Source organism: Silene latifolia, chromosome 3 (genome assembly GCF_048544455.1).
Source record: "Silene latifolia isolate original U9 population chromosome 3, ASM4854445v1, whole genome shotgun sequence".
Taxonomy (NCBI): Eukaryota; Viridiplantae; Streptophyta; class Magnoliopsida; order Caryophyllales; family Caryophyllaceae; genus Silene; species Silene latifolia.
In genome coordinates, this window is record NC_133528.1 from 52,134,961 (window position 1) to 52,160,107 (window position 25,147).

The 25,147-nt window shown below is 40.8% G+C and overlaps 1 non-coding gene across 1 annotated transcript; it reads right to left on the reverse strand.

Annotated features, from left to right (window-relative positions):
- Window positions 1-4,547: 4,547 nt before the first annotated feature.
- Window positions 4,548-4,654, reverse strand: LOC141650471 (small nucleolar RNA R71). Its single transcript, XR_012546501.1, has one exon. It is a non-coding gene; the product is annotated as a small nucleolar RNA R71 (small nucleolar RNA).
- Window positions 4,655-25,147: the final 20,493 nt, after the last annotated feature.

Genomic DNA, 25,147 nt, shown 5'->3' on the forward strand with positions numbered 1-25,147 from the left:
GGGAGCAACAAAAGCAACAAAGGCAAAGGCACCAAAGGCAAAGGCACTCTCATCAAGACAAAAGAGTCTTCAAGCAAAGAAAGCATTGGCTATGGTGGTAGCTAGCCCAAACTTGGAAGTGCAACAAGAACAACCTCCCATGGAAGCAACAATATCTTCTACTCCGGAAATTGCTCAACTTTCGAATTATCCGGAGGTAATTTTCATTTCCAAATCCCATAGGGACACTTTTGCCAAGTATGCTAGAAAATCATTTCTATCCACCAAGTTTATTTGTGAAGATGCCTTAGATAAGTTGGGTGTCCTTGAGCAAACTAGAGCCTTCTTTAAAGCCATGGGGTTGGAGAAATTGTTTGAATCAAAAGAATTGACATACCCCTCCCTTACCTTAGAATTTTTGAGTTCTTTGAAAGTTAACAAGGTAGAGACTATGGAAAGCATCGAGTTTCGCCTAGCTAATGTTAGTAGGCGCATCTCCTTTGAGGAAATGAGTAAAGCTTTGGGTCTTAGTGATTCACCGAGTTATTTCAAGAATGTTGGCAAATATGACCCCGACCCTCTTTGGGAAGCGATTTCCGGAAGGAAATTTGAGAAATTTCATGCTAGTCGCGCTCTATTAGTCCACCATCCGGGCATTAGAGTATGGCACAAGGTCATAGGGAACACCATCATTGCAAGAAAAGACACCAACCATTTCACCAAACTCGATTTTGTTCTTCTTGAGTCGGCCTTGAACATTGGAAGGGAATTCACCAAGCCTTTCAACTCTCTATGGCTTTTGGTGGATAGATGGCTAAACATTGATTGTGGGAAGCAAGGCACTACCGTTCTTGTGAATGGAGGTCTAGTCACTATTTTAGCTAAATACTTTGATCCGAACTTCAACAAAGATAACAAGTACGTGGCGAAGAAGGGTGGTCATCTCATTGATATTGATACTATGATAAACAAGTACAAGTGGGTCTCTCATAACCCTCTTGATACCAAGTATGGATGGCTCACAAGTGAGTCTAGATCTTTTACTTTGCCTTCGAAGATTTGTCGTTTAAGTGTCCACCGGACCAACTATCTCCTTCCCCTTTCAAAAGAGGCCGAATACATTATCCGACAACAAAAGGGTGAAATTGAAATGCCCTCCTCTTCCATTGTCACACCACCCTATCCTTTCGAGTACCAAGAGTTCAAGCCCGAAGGTGTTGAAGCAAGAAATGATTATATGACTCTTCTTATGCAAGAGATGCACAAGCAAGCCTTCAAGGACCGGGAAGATGCTTACTTAGCCCAATATCCACCCCTCCTTCACTTAGCTAGGCAAGGACTACTTGACCCTTCATGTCCTTTGCCTAGTTGGGCGGATAGGGAAGCCTTCTTTCCGAGTGCATCTAGGGGTGAGTCTCCGGGTGATAATGAGGTTGTCGGTGATGAAGAGGTTGATGATAACATTGATGAAGAAGCTAGTGAAGAAGGAGAAGAGGATGATGAACAAGGTGAACAAGAAAGTGAAGAGGGAAGAGGTGATGAGTCCACTTCTAATGAGGAAGATGATGATAGTGATGATATGATGGAAGATTAGCAAGCTTTAGAGGCTCCTACTCTCTTGAGGTTTGTCTATTTCTCTCTTTGTTTTATTTATTTATCTTGATCATTGTTGGAGTAGTCCTAGCACCATAGAGGACTAACACCTCGGCCCCATTGAGGTGTTCTCATTTTATTGTTCCCGCTTTTGAAAATCCAAAATGACAAAATTAGTTTCATGCATTGCATCGTGTGTGCATGAGCTACACCCAACCTTAGGACATTAGCAATAATGTCTAACTCGGTTTGGGGAAGTACATGCATACACAACGGGAGGTAATCTAAATTATCCTCTCCATCATAAACAAAAACCATGCATCATGTAGTGTAGATTAGTGTAGCTTGCATTTAGTGTAGAAATCATGCATCATGTTTGCATAATTTCCCATCATTTTGGCCATTGAGGACAATGCCCATATTAGTGTGGGGATGGGGAATTCTAACTTAACTTTTATTCAAAAATCCCAAAAAATTGAAAATTTTTGAAAAATCATAAAAATTTGAAAATTGAAAAACCAAAAACAAGTTCATTTCCTTTGTAGTGTAGTCATGTATATTATTGTATATATTGTGTTTGTTCTATCCTTGTTCACATTGATCGACTACGCCACATCCGAGACATGAGGATATTGAAGACCGCATGTTATGATCTTTCCAATCTCCTTTTTCCTCTTTATGTTAATGACTATGTGGCTTTATTTTGATTGATGCGGTATAACAATGTGAACTTAGGACTTGCATTTAGTTTATATGTCATATTAGTTGGTAGAATCACTTGCATTAGGATGTATATAATAGTTGCACCATGGCATATAGTTGCATTTAGATGAAATGTTTTGAAAAAGTGCCTAATTGAGAACTTTGACAAGAGCAACTAAGCCATTACAAATACTTTTTCAACTTAAGACTTTGCCTACTAGAATGGTTGTAAAACACCCTAGGTTGTGTCATACTAGTGTCTTTCGACCCATGACCCAAAGCCTAGTCAAGGGTTTGCATGTGAGTCACCTATTCCAACCCCGTGATGCGATGTGGACTTGGTTAACTTGTCTAGGTGACCTTGATTGACCTTGTGGTAAGGCAACCCAAAAATACTTTCTATCAATAAGTTTGAAGTGCTCACTTCGAAGATTTTGTTATGTGGAAACAATTTATTGACAAGGAAACCTCAAATGTTATGAAATGTTGAAATATTGAGAATTTTAGTTGTTTTGATGGAGGCGTACCACTTCGATGTGCTTTGGAGAGGGATCCATTGAATTAGGCCCCCACACGGTTGTGAATTCAACCGCCCAGAGACAGAGTGACTATCACCCCGAAAAGCTATTGTCTAGAGGTTAACCGGTTGCCTAATAAGCGATTGGCGAAAGCAAAGGACATTAGCAAGGAAGGGACAAACCCCATCTCTAATTTTTGAAATGTGAAAGTTGAATGAGGTCAATTTTTGAATACTAGTCATATCCACCCTTGTTTACAACGATTTGAGCATTTCATTCCCAAAAAGCCTTTTTGTCAAGCCACTTTGTCGAGCTTGGGACGATCCATGACCTTTACTTTTGTAGAGAACTCGAGACTTGTCATGTCATATGCTACTAGAATCATAGGGATCATCATTCCATACCATCTGATCGCTCTTGACGAAAGCATTTGGAAATTGAGGACGAAAGTAGTCTAGTTTAACACCATTTGGAGGTGATTTAGTGCCATCCTCTTAGCCTTAGTTATTTGTTGAACTAGTATTTGTGAAGGAATATATGCTCTTAAATTTGTTCTCTTTTAGTTGACTCCGTCACTTGATGAGGAAGTGGCTATTCCTTTTGTAGATGCATCCATTATTTGATGAAATGCGAGCCTATGATTGTAAGATATAAACCAACTCGATCCATCACAACAATAATTGCTTGCTTATAATTTGAGAATATGTTTGTATGATCAATTCCCATGAATCCCCTATGACCCCATGACACCCTAGTGCCTTTTATCAATTGTTTACATCCCTTTTTAATCATCTTGCTTTTTTACTTTCATTGCTATTTAGTTTAGTGATCTTCTATTCCAACCCCAAATTGTGACACCCCTAGACACCGCTAGTTACAATTGAAAATCTCACTTCAGTACCCGTCCCTTGGGATCCGACCTTTAGTTGCCTCTTTACTAATAGTAAAGTTGTTTGTGAAGCTATAAATATTGTTTTGGTCTAGGTGCTCCTAACGACAAGTACCGAGAACTAAACCTCAAAGAGGGCTCGACCAAAAATGGCGTCGTTGCCGGGGACGGTGTTAACTTGATTTAGCTTTTCTTAGATTGTTATTAGTTGTGTCTTTCTTTGCCTTGGGGAAGTAAAACTCCTGCAAGGTTTGTTCTAATTATTTTCAAGTTGTTTGATATTTTGCATTTCTAGAAGATCACAAGGTAACTTGTTACCCTTTGATCACGAAATTGAAAGGACTTTGACAAACAATAGAAGACTTGCTAGAGGAACTTTGAGAGGTATTAGTGAGGTTGTAGATATTCAACCAAACGCTATTGAGTTCGTCAACCCTTTTGCAAGAGAAGGTGAGGAGAACCCAACACAAAACCCAACACAAAATCAACCCACAATGCCTAAATTTTCATCACATTCCGTACCAACCGAGGAGAACCTACCCAATGGTACTCCCACACCACAACACTTAACCGGAAATTTCATTGCCAAATCCGCATTTATCCAATTAGTCGAAAGAAGCCAATTTGGGGGGATGCCTAGTGAAGACCCTCACTCTCACATGGAGACTTTTTGTGACTATTGTGATGCGATCTCACAAACCGGTGTAACTCAAGACCAAATTCGATGGGTCTTATTTCCTTTTTCTCTAATTGGCACCGCAAAACAATGGTTGAAAGGCCTTGATAAGGCTACTCTCGGAATTGACTCTTGGAAGAAATTGGCTCTAGCTTTCTACAAAAAGTTCTACCCACCGGAAAAGACTAACATGCTAAGAGCTCAAATTACGGGCTTTAAGCAAAGAGATGAAGAATCCTTCTATGAAGCTTGGGAGCGATTCAAGGGAATTTGTCGCTCATGTCCTCATCATGGACTTAGCGAGTGGTTCTTGGTACAACAATTTTGGAATGGTCTTTATGAAGACTCAAGAAACATTCTCAACATGGGATCAAATGGTATGTTCACCAAAGTTGACGATAATCAAACTTGGAACAAGATTGAGGAAATGGCGGTCCATAATTCACAATATAGTAGACCTCGCAAGGCTACTAGAGGAGGAAAGCATGAAGTGGACTCTATTACTCAATTGGGTGCTCAACTTAGTGCTCACATTGATACCATCAATTTGAAGTTCGAAAAAGCTATGGCTAGACTCGAAGAAGCCTCAAAATCATTAAAGCAACATGTTAATGCCATGACGGCATCTTCATCCATCCCAAGTGGGATATGTGAGAATTATGGAACTTTGGGAGATGACCAAAGTGAATGTAGGGGAACAAATGAACAAGTGAATGCTTTTCAAGCATACAAGAGTGGTACCCCTTATTCAAATTATTACAATGAAAACACCAAATTCCACCCAAATCTCTCATACAAAAGCCAAAATGTTCAAAACCCTCAAGCAACATAGACCCCACCTCCCATGAGAAACCAAAATCAAAGACCCTTTTACAACCAAAACCAAGGTTACCAAAATCAAACTCCATACAATCAACAAAATGACCAAGGTTTTGATGTTCAAAAAGCGGTCCTCCAAATGCAAAAGAATCAACAAGAGGTTTTCACTCAAATGCAAAAGGATAGTCAAGCAAAGGAAATCACCATCAACAACATCCTAGCCCACACCAAAATGTTGGAAACCCAATTGACTTAACTAGCATCTTCAAGCTCACAAAGACAAAAGGGGCAATTACCACCTCAACGTAATCCCCTAAGACATGAAACGGTTAGTGCCATTCACTTGATGAGTGGTACAAGGTATGAAGCACCAAAGAAGCAAGATGAGGATGAAGTTGTGGAAGCTAGTGACAAAGAAGAAGTTGTGCAAAACTCCAAGGATGGAGAACCATCAAAAGAAGAAGTTTCAAAGAAAAATGAAGACAAGGCCAAGGAGAAGGAACCCATTGTGATTAGACTTCCTTTTCCAAGTCGTCAAACTAAGCCCAAATTTGATGACCAACTTGGAAAATTTATGGAAATTGTGAAGAATTTGGAAGTCTCGATTCCTTTCACGGAATTAATCAATCACGTGCCGGCCTATGCAAAGTACATGAAGGACATCCTTACGAAAAAGAAGTCGATCCGGAAGCTTGAGACTATCGCCTTCACTAAGGTGAGTAGTGCAATCCTTCAAGGGAGTTCACCTCCGAAACTTAAAGATCCGGGAAGCTTCTCAATACCGTGTACCATTGGCGACACAACGATCAACAAAGCCCTATGTGATCTAGGGCTAGTGTGAGTGTTATGCCGTATTCGGTAAGTAAAATGTTAGGGATGGGAGAGCTTAAATGTACCAATATCACACTCCAAATGGCCGATATATCGACGAAGACACCATTAGGGATATGGGAAGATGTTCCCGTAAGAGTTGGGAAATTTTTCAACCCGGTGGACTTTGTCATTGTTGACATGGAAGAAGACTCCAATATTCCAATCATTCTAGGTAGACCTTTCTTGTACACCGCGGGTGCGGTGATAGATGTGAAGCATGGAGAGCTCACTCTAGAGGTGGGAGATGAGAGCATAACTTTCAATCTTGACAAGACCATGAGAGCGCCCCGTTTGCATGAACCATGTTTTATGGTTGATCATTATAGCCGGAAGGATGAGAGGAAGAAGTCGGAATTCCAATGGAAAAAGAAAGTTGATGATGCTCCATCAAAAGAGCAAGGGAATTGTAACAAAGAGAGCTTGAAAAGCTCACCCATGACAAGTGAAGAGGATGGCCTCATTGGCCAAAACGAGAAAGGAGGAGAGTTGTCTCTATCAACTCAAGAGATCTTTAGTGACCAAGTAGACGAAGTTTGCGGTCTTTGGGACGATGAGTTTGAAGGGATTTTCAATCCCTACATTGGTAATGCTATCGATCAAGACCAACATAAAGGACAACAAGTGCAAAGATCTATTGAGGATCTTTACCATGATAATGAACAAGCTTTTGACTACTTCTTCAAGGTGTTGAGCAACATCAACAACACCTTGAACATGCCCCCATGACATCTCACTAACGATGAGAGTTTGGTGGAGTCCTCTCCAAACCACCATTTGTAAATATTTCTAACTCCCTAACTTGCATTTTAATTCTTACATTGCATTTTTGTCATTTTTGGATTTTTGTGCCTTGATCAAGATATTTATCATTTTTGAGAGAAGTGAGGGAGGGACTAATGATTTTATTGATGTGTAGTGCTTTAACTTAGTGTGGGGATAGCAATTGCCTAGGCTATCCATGCCTTTGTAGTGCCCCTACAATGAAGAACACGGGATTTGAAGAATGAAAATGACACGGGTTATGCAAGTGCACGGATGGACCTGAATCCGGGTAGACCAGGTGGAATCCGAACGGCTTATGGGTAATCCGCTCGTCTTATAGGAATCCGAGCGTCTGTGGATGAATCTGTCCGTCCAAACGAGCTGCAAAATGAAAAAATTTGGTCTGTAAGATAATCCGAGCGTCCAAGCTGAGAAGACGCTCGTCTGAAACTGGCCGCTCGTCTTTGTAGAAAGACGCTCGTCTTTTTGCCAGTGCTGATTTAGCAAAGTTCCTGTAAGAGAATCCGCTCGTCTTAAAGGAAAGCCGCTCGTCCCACATTCAGAATCCGCTCGTCTTCACTGAAAGACGCTCGTCTTTAGGCGAGTTTTCCTGAAGCCAATTTGAGCTGAATCCGAGCGTCCCGACAGGAATCCGCTCGTCTTCCCCTGATGTTTTGAATTTTTTGGGTGTTTTAATACACCTTCCCACATTCATTTCATTCATTCATTCATTCAAACACTACCCATAAACTCCAAAACCCTAAAACCCTCATCCTCTCCATCACCAAAAACAAGATTTCCTCAACCAAATTCAACAAAATCAATTCCAAAGTTCCTTACAACAATAATTAATCACTCCTTTTACAAAATTAATTGATCCAAGCACCAAAATCTTCAACCTTTGAGTCGATTTTTGAAATACAAAGACAAATCCTTTCATCTTAAATCGATTTGGGTATAATTAGAAATTGAAGATTTTCAATCTTTTCTTGGTGTAATCAACAATGGCAAGAACAAAAGGAGCAACAAAGGCACTCAAGGCAAAGACACTTTCGAAAAGGCAACAAAGCCTTCAAGCAAAGAAAGCTTCAACAGCTATGGTGGTCTCTAATACAAACTTGGAAGTTCAACAACAACAAGATCCTCCCTTGGAAGCAACAACATCAACAACTCCGGAAATCACTCAATTATCAAACTATCCGGAGGTAATTTTCATTTCTAACTCCCATAGGGATACATTTGCCAAGTATGCTAAGAAAGCCATTTTGCCCACCAAATTCATTTGTGAAGATGCCTTGAACAAATTGGGTGTCCTTGAACAAACAAAAGCCTTCTTTGAAGCCATGGGGTTAGGTAAATTGTTTACTACAAGAGAATTGACATACCCCTCCCTTACCTTGGAATTCTTAAGTTCATTAAAAGTGACTAAGGTAGAGACTAGAGAATATGATACTGTCGTTTCGTACCAAAAATAAAATACCTAGATACTACTAACAGAAGTCAGCGGTAAGTAGGGTCGATCTCCACAGGGAGGCGGTGTACTATCTATTTGTCAATTTATCTGTCTAATGTCACAATGGGGGTTGAATTGATTGTGTTAACTAAACTAGAGACTAAAGCAAGGGAAATGAATAAGAAAATTAACAATAATAGAAGGGAGTATGCTAGGAGTCGGTCCACCGTGGCAGCTATACTATCGGAAATACTAAGGCGATTAGACTATTGATAAGAAGAGCTATGGTCGTCACCTTTCGGTCCTTAAACCGCCCTAAAGCGTAAATAGCTTAGCTTTCGCCCTCACTACAATACCCTATTGTAATTAAGCAAGCCTTCCCTTCCAATCTTTCGATCTAGGTCGGGGTTAACTAGATAAATTGGTCTCCTGCATGCATACATTCAACCTAATAACAATTAAATTGCTTAATACAATACTTATCGCAAGGCTAATCTAATTAAGTCAATTAAAACATCGCTACCACGGTTTCCCTAATCCTAACATACTACGGGGAATTAGCTACTCATGATAAAATAAACAAGAACAAGAATTAAAAGAGAATTAAACATTAAATTAAGAAAGAAAAGGGAAGAAATGTTAAAAATAATGATCCGAATAAAAAGCAAAGTAACAAAGATGTATCGTTCCAAGAGAAAAGAGAGAGTCAGAGTGTCTCCGGATAAAAAGAGATGCTTTAAACTGACGTCCTAACTCCTATTTATAAGAAAATAGGAGTAATATTAAACCTAATGACGGAATTAGAGCAAAAAGCCCAGCCCGTAAAAGATTGTTGCTCGATCGAGCACTTAAGGCTCTCGATCGAGTGATATCCCTTAGCATTCCTCTCGATCGAGAACAATTCCTCTCGATCGAGGACTTCTTCCCCTTTAATCACTCGATCGAGAAGAAATAGCTCTCGATCGAGCAAATGGGCTCTCGATCGAATAGGAATAGTTCTCGATCGAGCACTTCTCAGCGCGTAATTCCTGCTTCGCGCACTGAACTTCAAACGGCTGCCATTTCTTCGTTACTTGGGAAAATAGGGCGTGGTTGGTGGCGTTGGAAAGCTAAGAGGATAAGCTTTCACCACCAACTGGAATCACCTTAATAACTGTTGTATAACTCGAGATATAGCTCTTACAAGCAGAAACTAGCAAATTGAAGCACTCTCTTGGCTCGCCTAACTTCCTTACTCCAATGCGCATCTCAAAATAGTACTTTCCAAGCTCCGACTCAACTCATCTCCTAAATGCATGCGTAGGGACATGTTTTAGGCTTGATTCCGCATCTCTAAGCTCATTCCTGCAATTAATACAAGAACTTCCAAAGTATGCAATTCGGGGCATATTCGTAGCAAATAACTACTAAAATAGCATAAAGATGCGTGCAAGAATCGACTAAAAAGACTATATAAAATGCACGTATCAAATCTCCCCAAACCAAACCTTTACTCGTCCTCGAGTAAACTCAAAACTATATGCTAATGGAACGGGAAAATAACTCAGAGCTAGCTTAACTTGTCTACTTGAACCAATTTAATGCAACAAAGATTAATAGTTTAAGCTAAGCGAACCAATACGCAAACGAATTATGAGTGCTCGTAAATATAGCCAACCTATCGACCTTGCAAGACCAACAAAATCGGACTCTCTCGTGGTCACTCTTCTCTCATGAAGCAAAGGGTGAATATTTATATGTAAAAGAGAGAAGGAAAGACAGTCACTCACCTAATTACGACCTACATAGCATGCATGCAACAAAAATGAAAGACAATTCAAGTACTAATGCACATACTCCAACCAATAATGTCTCACACAAATAGGGCTTACAAATAATTTGGGAACAGTGAGGTTCAGGTGAGAAAGGGCAAAACATGTTATGGAAATGTGGAGGTAAAATCGTCAAGCTAGTTCCTAAACAAGGCCATGTAAGACCATCCGAATCTCAACTGACTGTAAAATAAACACAAGTGCCCTTCTTTGGCACAAAACTCACTACCCAATGCACAATCTCCTCAAAATGATATGAATAAAACGGAGGAGTGAGACCGTCATAAGATAGAAATAGGCACAGACGGACTCAAAAAACAAGCCAGCTCAAAAAATTTCTATTTTTTTCTCCTGGTTTCTTACTGAGTACGTGATTCTTTTTGATTTTTTTTGTTTTGTTTTTCTTTTCACGTAAATCTCTTTTTTTTCTTGTCAATTCTTTTTTCTTTCTTTTTCTTTTCTTTTCTCCTTCCTTTATTTCCACCAACTCCAATAAAATACACACGGCCAAACTGCAGACGATAAAATATACCACAAAAGACAAACTAAACTAGCTTGACTAGGCAGGCTCAGTTTAGTTTGTAGCTAATGGGTCAAAAAGGCAAGATTTGGCTTAAGTGGAGCTAAATGGGTGAAAAAATATAAGAAAAGGGGAAAATTTATAAGCACCTCCCTGCATGTGACGCCGACCACAAACCCGAATGTATGCATTTGACAAGAAATCGAATGTCATAAAAGTGCAAAAATAATGAACATGCTATGCAAGGAGTACTACTCTCAATTCCTACATTAACCGGTCATGAATGTCACCAGTTATAAGGCTCTAAAACTCAGAAATTGTAGAGTAGGTTGCCAATTTATCAGGTCAAGTCTACACGGTCAGCTATATTTGAACAAAAACTCGTAGATATGCGCAAGACACAGCTAATAATTGTCAATAAAGTGCAAGGCTCAAGTAAGAAAGACAAGTTAAAGTGCAATTTCATCACGGAAATCTACCGTTCCGACTCAACCTATATGCAAAAATAAACGTGAATATTTTTTTGAATTTTTGAAAATTTTCAATTTTTATGGAATTTCAAATTTTATATGAAAAATAAAGGACAATGCATTCGGAAATTAAACGTGATAACAGAAATGCAAATAAAAACAAGATGCAGACGTAGATATGGATGCATAACCTCCCCAAACCAAACCGTACAATGCCCCCATTGTACCAAAACATGGAAACGAAATGCAAACTAAAAAGGAGAAGGAGGGTAAATGCGGAAAGCTCACAAGAATACGGGAAGAAGGGACCTCCCCAAACCGACCATGAACATGGGAGGTTGCTAAAGGCCCGGAAAACCGTCTCAGGAAGCTAATCCACGTCAAAAGCGTGAAAGGGCATCCAAAAACTGCTCGATCGAAGGGAATTGTGGTCGATCGAGTAGTTTCTCATCTTGCAGGTGGTCGATCGAGTAGATATTGCACTCGATCGAGTGAATTCGTCAACAAAAGTGCTCGATCGAGTAGTTAAACTACTCGATCGAGTGATTCTCAGCGTGATCCTGCAAAACGCAATGAAAAACAGCCCGCAAACTAACTAGACAAGCATACTGAGATAGTTTATGGTACGAGGACCATTTATTACAACTGAAAGTAAATAAAAAAGCAAAATAAAATCGCCGGGTTGCCTCCCGGGTAGCGCTAGCTTCAGTCAGGTCCCAGCTCGACCTTCTTTTCTTCGAGCCTCTTTAATTAATCACAATCAAAACAGCTCAAAGCGCGCAGCATTAAATCATACATCTGCGCATGTGCTACACAAAAGCATAAGTAGCACAAAAGTGGAATAGCAAAGTAGGAAATAAAAATATGTAAACATTTAAGTCTAACAAATTTCCTATGGGCGCTCCTAAATTTATCCACAAAATAAAGGAGCGCGGGAGCAATTGTCAATGAATTAAGGTCCTGATTCAGATTAGCAATTTTAAAACGGCAAGGATGGTGAAAATTCGTTAATTTATTCGTCCACATAAGAGGGGGTGTAGCATTAAAAGAAATAGCATGAGTCAAACGAGGTAGTATATTTTTAATATTAACAATAATAAAATTATCGCTAATTACCTCAGGTAGGTTGCTCTCAATGGAATCATCGACAAAAGAATGTAATACCTCATCCGTGCTTGGAACAAATACCGACTCAGCTGTCCTTTCGTCGCCCTCAGTGGAATTCGTCCCGTAAATCTCGGCCTCAAGCGCATCTAACTCGGCCTTGAATAAGGGGGATTCACCGTAACCGTTGTCATCATCAAAATCGTCATCTAAATCGAACCCATATGACGAATCAAAGCTCCCAATGGCCTGACTACTCGATCGAGTAGAATTAATACTCGATCGATCATTTTCCTCCTGCGTTTCACTCGATCGAGTCGAAATTCCACTCGATCGAGCACCTTCTCCTGGAAAATCACTCGATCGACCAATAATTGTCACTCGATCGAGTGATTCCTCCTGTACAGCGCTGAAATCCTCGTGTGGGGCAATGAAATGTGATAGAAACTCGTCGTCCGAGTCATAAAGGTCATCCTCAGCATTGGGCAACACGGTTTTCTCAGGGGAGAAACCGCTCTCATCAAGGTATACCTCTTCTTCTTGCATCTCAGCTGCTAACTGAGCAATGTCAGTTTCGAGCTTAAGGAATCGAGCGTCCATATTTTTATTGCTCTCTTGCATTTGTGATACAAACGTTACCATTGAATATGTCAGCTCCGCGATCTCTTCTATCTCCATCTCAGCTGCTAACTGAGCAACTACGGACTCGAGCTTATCAAATCGCGAGAAGTATTCTTGCGCTTGGAATGCAAGTGTCTCCATCAAGGATTTCAGCTCCGCAATCTCTTCTTCTTGTATCTCTGGAGGAACTTGTTGCGGTGGCCATTGATAGGGTGGATGTGGCGGCACAACTACAAACCGCATTGTGCTCAAGCAGAACCACATCTCCATGAAAGATATCACCTACTGTTCCATATAATGGGACATCGGTGATGGGTCAAAAGTACTCAAGCCTTCCCTTTGACTGTCTTTCACCTAGAACTGTCTAGGTAGTACCTGTGAGGCCTATCAAAACAGCACTTAAAGGAAAAAGATTAAAACGGCCTCAAGGGAAAAAATCCCCTGAGGCTAAAAACAGATAAAATTAAACAAATAAATAAATAGATTGCCTCCCCGGCAACGGCGCCAAAATTTGATACTGTCGTTTCGTACCAAAAATAAAATACCTAGATACTACTAACAGAAGTCAGCGGTAAGTAGGGTCGATCTGCACAGGGAGGCGGTGTACTATCTATTTGTCAATTTATCTGTCTAATGTCACAATGGGGGTTGAATTGATTGTGTTAACTAAACTAGAGACTAAAGCAAGGGAAATGAATAAGAAAATTAACAATAATAGAAGGGAGTATGCTAGGAGTCGGTCCACCGTGGCAGCTATACTATCGGAAATACTAAGGCGATTAGACTATTGATAAGAAGAGCTATGGTCGTCACCTTTCGGTCCTTAAACCGCCCTAAAGCGTAAATAGCTTAGCTTTTGCCCTCACTACAATACCCTATTGTAATTAAGCAAGCCTTCCCTTCCAATCTTTCGATCTAGGTCGGGGTTAACTAGATAAATTGGTCTCCTGCATGCATACATTCAACCTAATAACAATTAAATTGCTTAATACAATACTTATCGCAAGGCTAATCTAATTAAGTCAATTAAAACATCGCTACCACGGTTTCCCTAATCCTAACATACTACAGGGAATTAGCTACTCATGATAAAATAAACAAGAACAAGAATTAAAAGAGAATTAAACATTAAATTAAGAAAGAAAAGGGAAGAAATGTTACTGAAATAATGATCCAGAATAAAAAGCAAAGTAACAGTGTATCGTTCCAAGAGAAAAGAGAGAGTCAGAGTGTCTCCGGATAAAAAGAGATGCTTTAAACTGACGTCCTAACTCCTATTTATAAGAAAATAGGAGTAATATTAAACCTAATGACGGAATTAGAGCAAAAAGCCCAGCCCGTAAAAGATTGTTGCTCGATCGAGCACTTAAGGCTCTCGATCGAGTGATATCCCTTAGCATTCCTCTCGATCGAGAACAATTCCTCTCGATCGAGGACTTCTTCCCCTTTAATCACTCGATCGAGAAGAAATAGCTCTCGATCGAGCAAATGGGCTCTCGATCGAATAGGAATAGTTCTCGATCGAGCACTTCTCAGCGCGTAATTCCTGCTTCGCGCACTGAACTTCAAACGGCTGCCATTTCTTCGTTACTTGGGCAAATAGGGCGTGGTTGGTGGCGTTGGAAAGCTAAGAGGATAAGCTTTCACCTCCAACTGGAATCACCTTAATAACTGTTGTATAACTCGAGATATGGCTCTTACAAGCAGGAACTAGCAAATTGAAGCACTCTCTTGGCTCGCCTAACTTCCTTACTCCAATGCGCATCTCAAAATAGTACTTTCCAAGCTCCGACTCAACTCATCTCATAAATGCATGCGTAGGGACATGTTTTAGGCTTGATTCCGCATCTCTAAGCTCATTCCTGCAATTAATACAAGAACTTCCAAAGTATGCAATTCGGGGCATATTCGTAGCAAATAACTACTAAAATAGCATAAAGATGCGTGCAAGAATCGACTAAAAAGACTATATAAAATGCACGTATCAGAATACATCGAGTTTCGTCTTGCCAATGTGAATAGGCGCATCACCTTTGATGTTTTGAGTAAGGTATTAGGCCTTAGTGATACACCATATTATCATAAGATGCCCGAAAAGTATGACCCCGCTCCTTTTTGGGAGGCGATTTCCGGGAAGAAATTAGTGAGCTTTCATGCTTGTCGCGTTGGTCGGACTATATTTTTCGGTTACTTGTCGTTAGGAGCACCTAGACCAAAACACAATTTATAACTTCACAAAAAACTCTACAATTAGTAAAGAGGCAAGTAAAGGTCGGATCCCAAGGGACGGGAATTGAGATGAGATTTCTATTGCAACTAGTGGTGTCTTAAGGGTGTCACAATTGGGGTTTGAAGTAGAAGGTCACTAAACTAAATAGCAATGAAAGTAAACAAGCAAGATGAATTAAAAGGGTTGTAAACAATTGATAAAAGGCACTAGGGTGTCATGGGGTCATAGGGGATTCATGGGAATTGATCATACAAACATATTCTCAAGTTATAAGCAAGCCATTATTGTTGTGATGGATTTAGTTGGTTTATATCTTACAATCCTAGGAAAGTTTGGGTCCCGGAGCCGAATCGATTAGATTGTACAACACCTACAAGTCGACTTAATCTTCCCTACTCAACAATATGCATGGTCTAATGAGACTCGAGTTGGTTTATGTCTTACAAGTCTCATTGAAAAGATAGGTGATGGGTAAAAAATGCAAGGATTCATAGGCTCACATTTCATCAAACATAACATGTGCATAAGTTGAGATCACAACAAGCAAGCAAATAAACTATGAAAGCATATTAATTTAAGCATGAAGCATTCCCCATGTTGGTTTCCCCTAATTACCCATTAACCCTAGCTAAGGAAACTACTCACTCATTATCATGTTGAACATGTTAGCAAGGTTGTCAATCATACCAACAAAGTGAAACATGATGAATAAATGAAAGTAATTAACAATAATTAAAAAGGGATTAAGAGAATTATACCTACTAATGATTCCAATAATAAAGCAAAGAATAAAAGAAGTACTTGATGCTTGATTGGAAGGTTGTCAATCTCCCAATAATAACCCAAATAATCTTCAATTACCCAAAATAAAGGATGAACAAGAGATAGATTAAGGAAATAAAACTTGTATTAAAACTTGATAAAATGTTGATTACAAGATTAAAGAGAGATTTGATTGATATTAACTACACTAAAGATTGCTAAGAAGAACATGCTCTTCTAATTAGACTAATGGGGTATTTATAGTGGGGATTAGGTGCATAAATTAGGATTAACTAAGGGATTAAATGACGATTAAGTCCCTTGTTGAGGAAACGCCGGTCTTTTTGGGAAGACTCCGGTCTCTAGGGAGACTCCGGTCTCTAGAAAAAGATGTGCATCCTTCCTTGAAGCTTGAAGAAGACGAAATGGGTCTGCCTGGGAATCCAGGCGTCTTTAGCACGGGACGGGCGGATTTGGTGGTCTCTACCCGGGCGTCTTGGGAGTGAAGACGGGCGTCTTGTGGAGCTTTTGCCCGGGCGTCCAGAGGGTGAAGACGCACGGGTTGTGGGTGGTGGACGGGCGTCTTCAGGGGAGCTGCGCAGGAGCAAATGGAGCGCGCAGGAGCCCAGCTTGCCTATGTTTAGGAGAGATCCTATTGGGTTTAGACAACAGGAAAGCCAACCGTGACCTACCTTATTTGGGAAGTCCCATTATTTTGCAGGTAAAAGAATAGAATTCTCTTTCTTTTTGTTTGTTTTTCGTTTTTTTTTTTCCAATTTTTTTCTTTTTGTTTTTTTCGATTCTAATACCCGCTTTTGTTAGGTCTTGCTTATGGAGCGCCTTCGATTAATCGAGCCCCCAGTTAATGTTCCTGCTTATCATGCTTGCTCAATTGCAATGAGGACTAGGCTCTACATGGTTGATTTCACTCGAGTCTGCAATTATTGGGAAAACAAACTGAAGAGTGATGATGGTCCTCTGATTAGATGGATCGTACCATGGTGGCATCTCAAATCTGTCACTGGAGTATCTTCCTTGGATCCTACCCGATCTGTTCGAGTTCCCGGCTTGGAGTTTATGATATGCATCTTCCCGGAGAGGTTGATAAGGCAGGTTGGATTAAAACAAATGATTCTGAAGCTTGACACGATTCCGCAGACTGCCGTGGCGTTTACTATTGAGAGTCGAAGAGAATGGGCCATAAAATGGGCTCAAAGAAATGTGTGTTTCTTGAACTATTCTGTTAGTGCTCTATTGGTGTCGGATTCCTATCTACGGTCGAGGAAAGCTACTACTCCGGAGGAGTGCGACAGATTAAGGAAGCGCGAGCCTGTTGACTACAAGGTTCGTGATGTGGAGAAGGAGAAAGAGAAGCATCTGACTAAGGGAGAGGAAGAAGCCGGGTTTCGAGTCGTTCATCCTTCGAAGAAACTGAAGACTTCTCCTGCCGTTGAAAAGGTGATTGACAAGAATGGCAAAGCTAGACCACGAGAGAGACCGTTGGTGATTAGGTCTGAAGTGGCGCAAGAGCGTCCGGCTCGAGGTCGGGACAAGAAAAATGACAAAAACGACAAGGGCAAAGGGAAAATGGAGGAATAGCCCAAGTCTTTATTATTATTATTATTATTGTAATAAGAAGGTGGGGTTTTTAGAATCCTAGCCTATTTTTCTTAGCATTAATATTATGTACCGTACTATTATTATTATTATTGGAAATGAAATAAGAAAAGGTAAATTGGTTATAAAACCGTTGTGATTTTCTTTTTATTATTCTTGTCGAATTTCAAATGCAGTTGCAGATGTCCTTCTATTTACCTTCAAAATAAATTAATGGGTTGTATCCTGTGAAGGATTGCCTACGTATTCATTAAAAAAATGAAATCAAACCCTTGCGCGTAGTTCAAGTAAATGTAAAAAAATAATTGTTCTAAGCAAGAGCTTGTAATGAACTTTAGAAAATGAGCATGAGCTTGTACTTACTCCTAAAATAAAATTTAGTTTCTTTGATGATACGAGGATGACAAGTTATCAAAATGCAAGAGCAAGGTGACATCAGTTTATTTCAGCTTGGCCAGGGGCCGTTTGTTTCGTGTCACAGGAGCGACACGTGAGGTTACGCGAGGCACGTTTTTGTTCCTATTCTAGGCATAGTAACGTTTTAGTTGGTCGAGGTTTGTCGGGTTGGCAAATTCATTCCCATCTAGGTCTGTGATCCTAACCGTACCCCTTGGAAGTATGGACTTGACTAGGAACGGCCCGGCCCAATTAGGCCATTTTGAAAATATGATTTTTGAATGAGCAAATTAGTATGAGAAGAACCAACAATTGATTTTGGATGAAATTTGGTGTTTTCATTGTCTTAGTAAGGCATTTTGCAAGTATGAGAAGAACCAATATCTCTTGCATCGTTTTGAGGCCCTTGCCGAGAAGAACCGACCGATCTAAAACGATCTCTTGCATCGTTTCGAGACCCTTGCCTAGAAGAAATCGACCGATCTAAAACAATCCGGTCGAAAGCATTTCTACGCCACCGAGCGTGGTTTCAAAAGACCGCTGCATGTCCACAGTTTGGCTTGGTGTGCAGGTGGCTCGTGTCTACAGACCGGCAGGTGGCCTATGTCCACAGTTTGGCGACTCCGCTGGGGAATACTAGGACACTTGTGTCTTTGTGATCCTTAGAGGTGAAACTCGAACGAGGTCGTGGTTAAAGTGAATAAATTGATATTACGGTCATAAGTCGGGTTTAGTGTCCGGGCCCACAGCCTAACCTTTTTCGACCAATTGGCTCGTCCCGTCGGCGTGAGTTTTCTCATCCCCGCGTTTCCAATCCCAATTGAGTCAAGCATACTGTTGACGTTACACATTTCGGTTTCGTCAAAGAGCTTTCATTTCCTTCGTGCACGACGCTAGGGCACCCTCCTTACACATTTTGTTTGGATTGGTATCCCTCTCGAAAATCGGGGTTTGATCGCTTGGTGTGTAACCCACGCTTTTAAGCCAAAACCCGTGTCAGCATTATACATAATATAATGAACTGCGAGTGCTTATGTGCTATGTGATCATAAGTCCTTCCGTGTCATTTTCAAACTTTCAAAACACCTTTTTACGCCGTTATAATGGCCATTTCAAACCTCAGTCTTTCGCCGATCGTTACACACCTTTTAAGGCCGTCGTAATGACGATTTTCAAACCCGATTTTCTACAACCGTTTCAAAAGCATCTTTTTAGGACGTCGTGATGACGATTTTCAAACCTGATTTTCTACAACCGTTTCAAAAGCACCTTTTTAGGCCGTCGTAATGACGATTTTCAAACCCGATTTTCTACAACCGTTTCAAAAGCACCTTTTTAGGCCGTCGTAATGACGATTTTCAAACCCGGTTTCTACAACCGTTTCAAAAAAGCATATTTTTAGGCCGTCGTAATGACGATTTTCAAACACGGTTTTCTACAGCCGTTACAAAAGCACCTTTTTAGGCCGTCGTAATGACGATTTTAAAACCCGGTTTTTTACAACCGTTTCAAAACACCGTTTTATGCCATTATAATGGCCATTTCAAAACCCAGGTTTTATAACCATTTCAAAAACACCTTTTGAGGCCGTTGTAATGACGATTTCAAACCTTGGTTTTCACAAACCATTTCAAAATACCCTTTTACATCGTCGTAATGGCCGTTTCAAACCTCGGTCCCTCGCCGACCGTTGCATTCACAAAGCGCCCTTTTACGCCGTCGTAATGACAAATTCTACCCTCGAATTTTCAAAATTCGAAAGCAATTTTCAAACAAAAACGTTTTTCAAACCGTCGTAATGACAATTTCAACCCGTGCAATTTTCCAAATTTCAAACCGCGTTTTGGAAACGAATTTGACCTTTGTCCAAGCCGTCATAAGGACGAATTCAATTTCCAAAGTTTTTCTGAGATTCCATTTTGAAAACCAATTTAACCGTTTTTAGATTTTAAATCAAATTTCAAATCTTTGAAAACAAATTTAATCGTTTTCAGATTTCAAATCAAATTTCAAATCATTTACAAATTTAACCGTTTTCAAGTTTCAATTTAAAATCAAGTCTTTGAAAATAGATTTAACCGTTTTCAAGTTTCAATTTAAAATCAAGTCTTTGAAAATAGATTTAACCGTTTTCAAATTTCAATTCAAAACTCAATCATTTGAAAATAAATTTAACCGTTTTCAAATTCTCCAATTTCAAATCGTTTGGAAACAAATTTAACCGTTTTCAAATTTTAAACCCAATTTTAAGTTCTTTGAAAACAAATTTAAGCCATTTTCTACTCCGAAATAATAACAATTTTAAAACTCGTTTTTGAACCATTTCAAAATACACGGTTTGCGTCGACATAATGGCCGTTTCAATTTCCGAAACCTCGATTTCGAAAAACGCCTTTGAAAATAACGCACCGTTTTCTGAGCCATTGCAACCCCCCGATTATTTCAAACCCGCCTTCCGAAAATGACCTCAACCTTTTTCGAAAGTCAACCTCAAGCAAATCTTGCTTTTTGAAAATTTCTATTTTCGAAAATCCTTTTTAAATAATGACATCGAACATATCACCAACTTCCGATTCCGATTCACCCAGGAGTCGATTAGAGTCCAGTCGATTTCAAGTCAAGTCGTCTAGATAACGTCGAGTCTCTGCCGAAGTTAGTACCTACCTTCTGGTCTAGGTCGTGTCGCCTAATTGTCGAGACATCTTCAATGGTGTTAGGAGAGTCAAAAACTCTCGGGTATTAAACCCGCCTTTCCCCTACATTACGGGTCAAAAGTCAAGTTTGTGTACGCGTCTCGTCCAACGGCGTCACTCCATCGACAAACCTCCACATCTCGCCAGAAGTCGTCTGTCTAGGCATCACTATGCCAAAGTCGGCACTCGAGTCTAAATTCAATGTCTTGCACCCAGAGTTCAAACACAAGAGGTCATTCACGATCTTTAATGAACTCGTACCTAGTCACACCGTCGCGTCTCCACAACAAAACTGCCTTTTGTACATATGTGTCGTACTTGCTCTTGTTTGTGCAATCCCTTCCCAAGACAAGTTATACGCCTATCGTTATGTCAAATAGGAAACCCTTGGGTGCCATCAATCGCCAACCAGAAACTCAATAAGCTGATCAATCTGCACCCGCCATGACTTCTGCCGAAACCAACAACATGGTCCTTCGACTCCTAGCTACCGTGGAAAACTTGAGCACTCGTCTCTCCCAAGTTGAGGACAAAATGATAACCGGGAATTTTCCTTCTTCAGATATTGAGCAAAGGGTTAAGCTCCTTGAAGGCCGACTACTTGCCAACGACAAAACCAACCCTAGTTAGAAGGCTACCAAAACCACTGAAGCCAATTCCCTAGGTGCTCCACCAACCAAAACCAGACGACCTCATGGGTCCTTCCCTAATTTGGGTATGCCTTATGCCACAGCTGTAACACCCCCATATACCAAGGAGCCTTAACAAGACCTTCCCCAGCAGATAAGGGCGTTACCATCTTGGTTGCCCGAGAAATAGTAATAATCAAACGTCGATAAGAGAACAATTATGTTTAATTATAAGTGATTAACCAAAATAAAAGATACAACTCGTGACATCTATCAACTACGTGCAACTATCTCTGCCATGACTCTTGGTAGACTCGTCCCTCCAAGCACCCAGCTATGATCCAGATATCCACCTGCTAAGACCGACTGCTCACTATTGTGGATCACGGCAGACACAACACAAGAACAAAACACAACAACACCACACAAGGTCATTAACTAAAGGACCACTCAAAGCCAGACACAACAAGCATACACAGATCACCTTCTCCAATCACCCACACTCCTCTGACTGCCCGAAGGTCCAATCCTGCCAGATTACCAATCACAACCATTAATCCCTGCCGCCAGTGGGGGACCGCAGCCGTACCCACCAAATCCCAGCTCATCAATCCGGAGCGAAAACCCATGTTTCTTAATGTGCACATCCCCTCTTGTGGCGGGTTCCACAGAGGGCGAATCAAGGGCGTGAAGCCACTCCCGTAAGTTACACCACTCAGCCGAGTATGTGCCTGGCGAACCAGAGAGAAGCAACAACTAATAACTACAACCAATCTACACTACCAAACATAACACCAAACACAACCAGATTCTATAAACAATATACTATACAACCAATAGTACTGAATAGGAAAACCTATCTCTAGCAAACCGTAGCGATTCCGCAAACGACCATAAGACGACAAGCAACCACCAGAACCACCTATAACAAACAGTATGACCATCTATTACCACTGCCACCATCACAAACGAAACCAAGAAAGACGATGATGATGATGACAACATACCTGTACATAGTATTCCGACGACAAGACCGCTACCCGAGTCATGCTTCCCATCCCCATGGTGTCTCCACTCTCAAAATCTCCAAAAGGGTGGATATAGGTGAAGGGATAGAGAGGTGACGGCAGCTAGGTTTAGGAGAAAAAGAAAAGAAATGATTTGGGTTCCACAATATCACGATTTATATTTCCCCGCTGAACTCTCGTAGCTCGATCGAGTATGTAACTTACTCGATCGAGTGGCCTCTACTCGTCGAGTAGCCTTCGCTAGATCGAGCCTCCTGAACTCAAAGGGTTACTATGTCACAAGGTCAACTCGTAATGTTTCCGAAGGTCTAGGCAGGTGTCTAAGGTCAGTCAACGACGGTCAACGGGTCTCTAAAAGGACGAGTATTACAGTCTTCCCCCCTTAAAAAGAACTTTGTCCCCGAAGTTCAACTCATCATCTCCCAACGACACAAGGTGAAACGTGAACTAACACAACTAAAAACCATCCACCCCGATAAGGACAAGCACAACCGTTCTTATATACCACCCATCCATGTACGCCCACCACTCATCATCATCATCTACCTCAGTATCACATCATCAAATACGACCTCCTATCGAGTCATCAAACATGCATTATACGCGAGAACACACTAACACAAACCGTTACTTCCACTTACTAACCGCATTTTATCATTGCACGATTTCATACACCATACACATCATACTCATCTGATACAACTATCCTATTTTACCCGTCTAACAATTAATCATCAATAACAATTAGTTACTAATCGCTAAAGTATAGCAATCCAAAGTATAGCCAATCATCGGTGAAAGTATACAACAATAGATTAATATTCATTTAAACCATTTCCATAACATTAATATTACTCAACAATGTAACAATTCAAATTACTACAAATTTCACCTAACATCACAATACGTGCATTACCTTCACATAACCAAAGTTTAATCTTTAAGCAAACAAAGTGGTTAAGCAACTCGGAATGGAGTACAACAATATGATGAATTTTACCAACAATTACTCAAAATGTGATATGTTTGTCATAACTTGTCATTTTCTCATGCGACATTACTCTTCCCCACTTAAATGGAACTTCGTCCCCGAAGTTCACCTTCAAGACGAACTACAAACATTACATGAAATTATAACTCTACTCAATCTTGACATTACGATATAATTCTATCATACGTTGAGACCAACAACTATTATGATACCACATTCACATTACTTAAATAAAATGTATACATGTTAATATATATTAGACATAGATAACAACAAATAAGTAAGTGAAATGTACCGCCACCCAATTATTATACATGAACACCGAGAAATTCCTTAAGTGACATCACCAAATCATGTGTACTCGACATAACCATCTGTAAACTTATGACCACAATAATATACTATAACCACCGTGTAGAATAGTACGTCCAGCAATTCAATTAAACACCCCTGTTAAAAAGTAATAAAGACTGTATTGACCTTGTATGAACTACACTTGACGCACGGGGACGTTATTATTAACATGACAAAGAAACCTATTATCAACAAAGTATGTATGCATGATGACCATCAACATTTTAGAACGAGATAACCGATAATAGGGGCACTCGATCGAGTTAGGAAACCTCTCGATCGAGTTCAACAACTACTCGATCGAGTATGTCGAGTCCAGTAAGCATTGCAGAATCCCATACGCAGTTACTCGATCGAGTTTGGTGCACTTGATCGAGTAACTACAGGTCAAGTTACTTCGAGAAAACACGTTGCCATTCTAAGAAACATAACCATCGCCGGAGTTTTCATCTCCGGCACTATCTACCTGCATATTAAGTTTCGAAATTCAACAAAATACGACCTTATGGCCAAGTACACACCAAAGTATATCCAATTACCAAGAAAACATGTAACAACTAACTAAAAATCCATGGAAACGAATGTAAAACAACAATAAACAACATCACTCTAAACCCGGCTCCTCCAACTCCTCATCTCCGTCTCCTCCTGCGGATGTGCCGGCTCCAGCTGTGCCCTCGCCTGCGGTAGCTCACGTAGCTGGGTCTCCACCTGCTCGCCATGGCGCCAAAAACTTAAAGGATAACTCCTAGGCTTCCCCCATGTAGCCGGATCTACTCCATAAGAGTGGAAGACTCCACTATCATCCCCGACACCCCTCCACGAAACTGGTTGGGCCAGGTTGGTCCCAATTCCCTGCACATGTGTCATCTCATATAGCTTCCGGAGCACCAAGGTGTTGGACACCCTCTCAGTGAGCTCACTCACCTGCATCGCGGGACTGCTGGAGGAAGGGTAACTCGGGTACTAGTACTATGGAGGCATGGGCTGCACCGGCTGAGTCTCGCCAACCATCTCTCTCACCCATCTAGAACTCCTCCCCACTCTAGGTAGCTGGTCCTCAGGTCTAGCATGGTCCCCCTTGGTCGACTTCTGCATCACCTCTAAAAGACCATCATCTATGAGGTTGTACTGCCGGGTAGGGGCAGCCTGATCGTCATTGGAGTACGATGCAACCACCGTCGCTGTCAAAGGCTCAGTCACAGGGAGATGATCTGGGTCAGGTAGCCTCATCCAACTCATACCCCACACTCTCCAATCTAACCAACCACCCTCCAAAGTCCTCAACCATTTCTGGTCGATGAAATAATCTCTATCCAAGGTGGGCACAACCGAGACCATAGGCGTGAGGGCCAAAGAGGCCTCAAAGGTAGTCAATCGCGTGGCAATATCACCACAACTCAAGTAACGAGTCGAAGAGGTGGCCATCAAGGCCAAGTTAGCACAAACGATGGCTGAGGCGCTAAAGGAGACTCTCTGTGCTCGGGTGGGGTTCAGATAGGTGACCAACAACATAACCTCATGTGAGTTTAACTTACTCACATCATTCCTATCGTACAACAAACAGGTCAAGGCTCGGAGGAAGATCTTCAAAGTGACATGTTGAACATTATTAATCAACATGTTACTCGAAGTAGGGGCAGACATACCAGTGAAA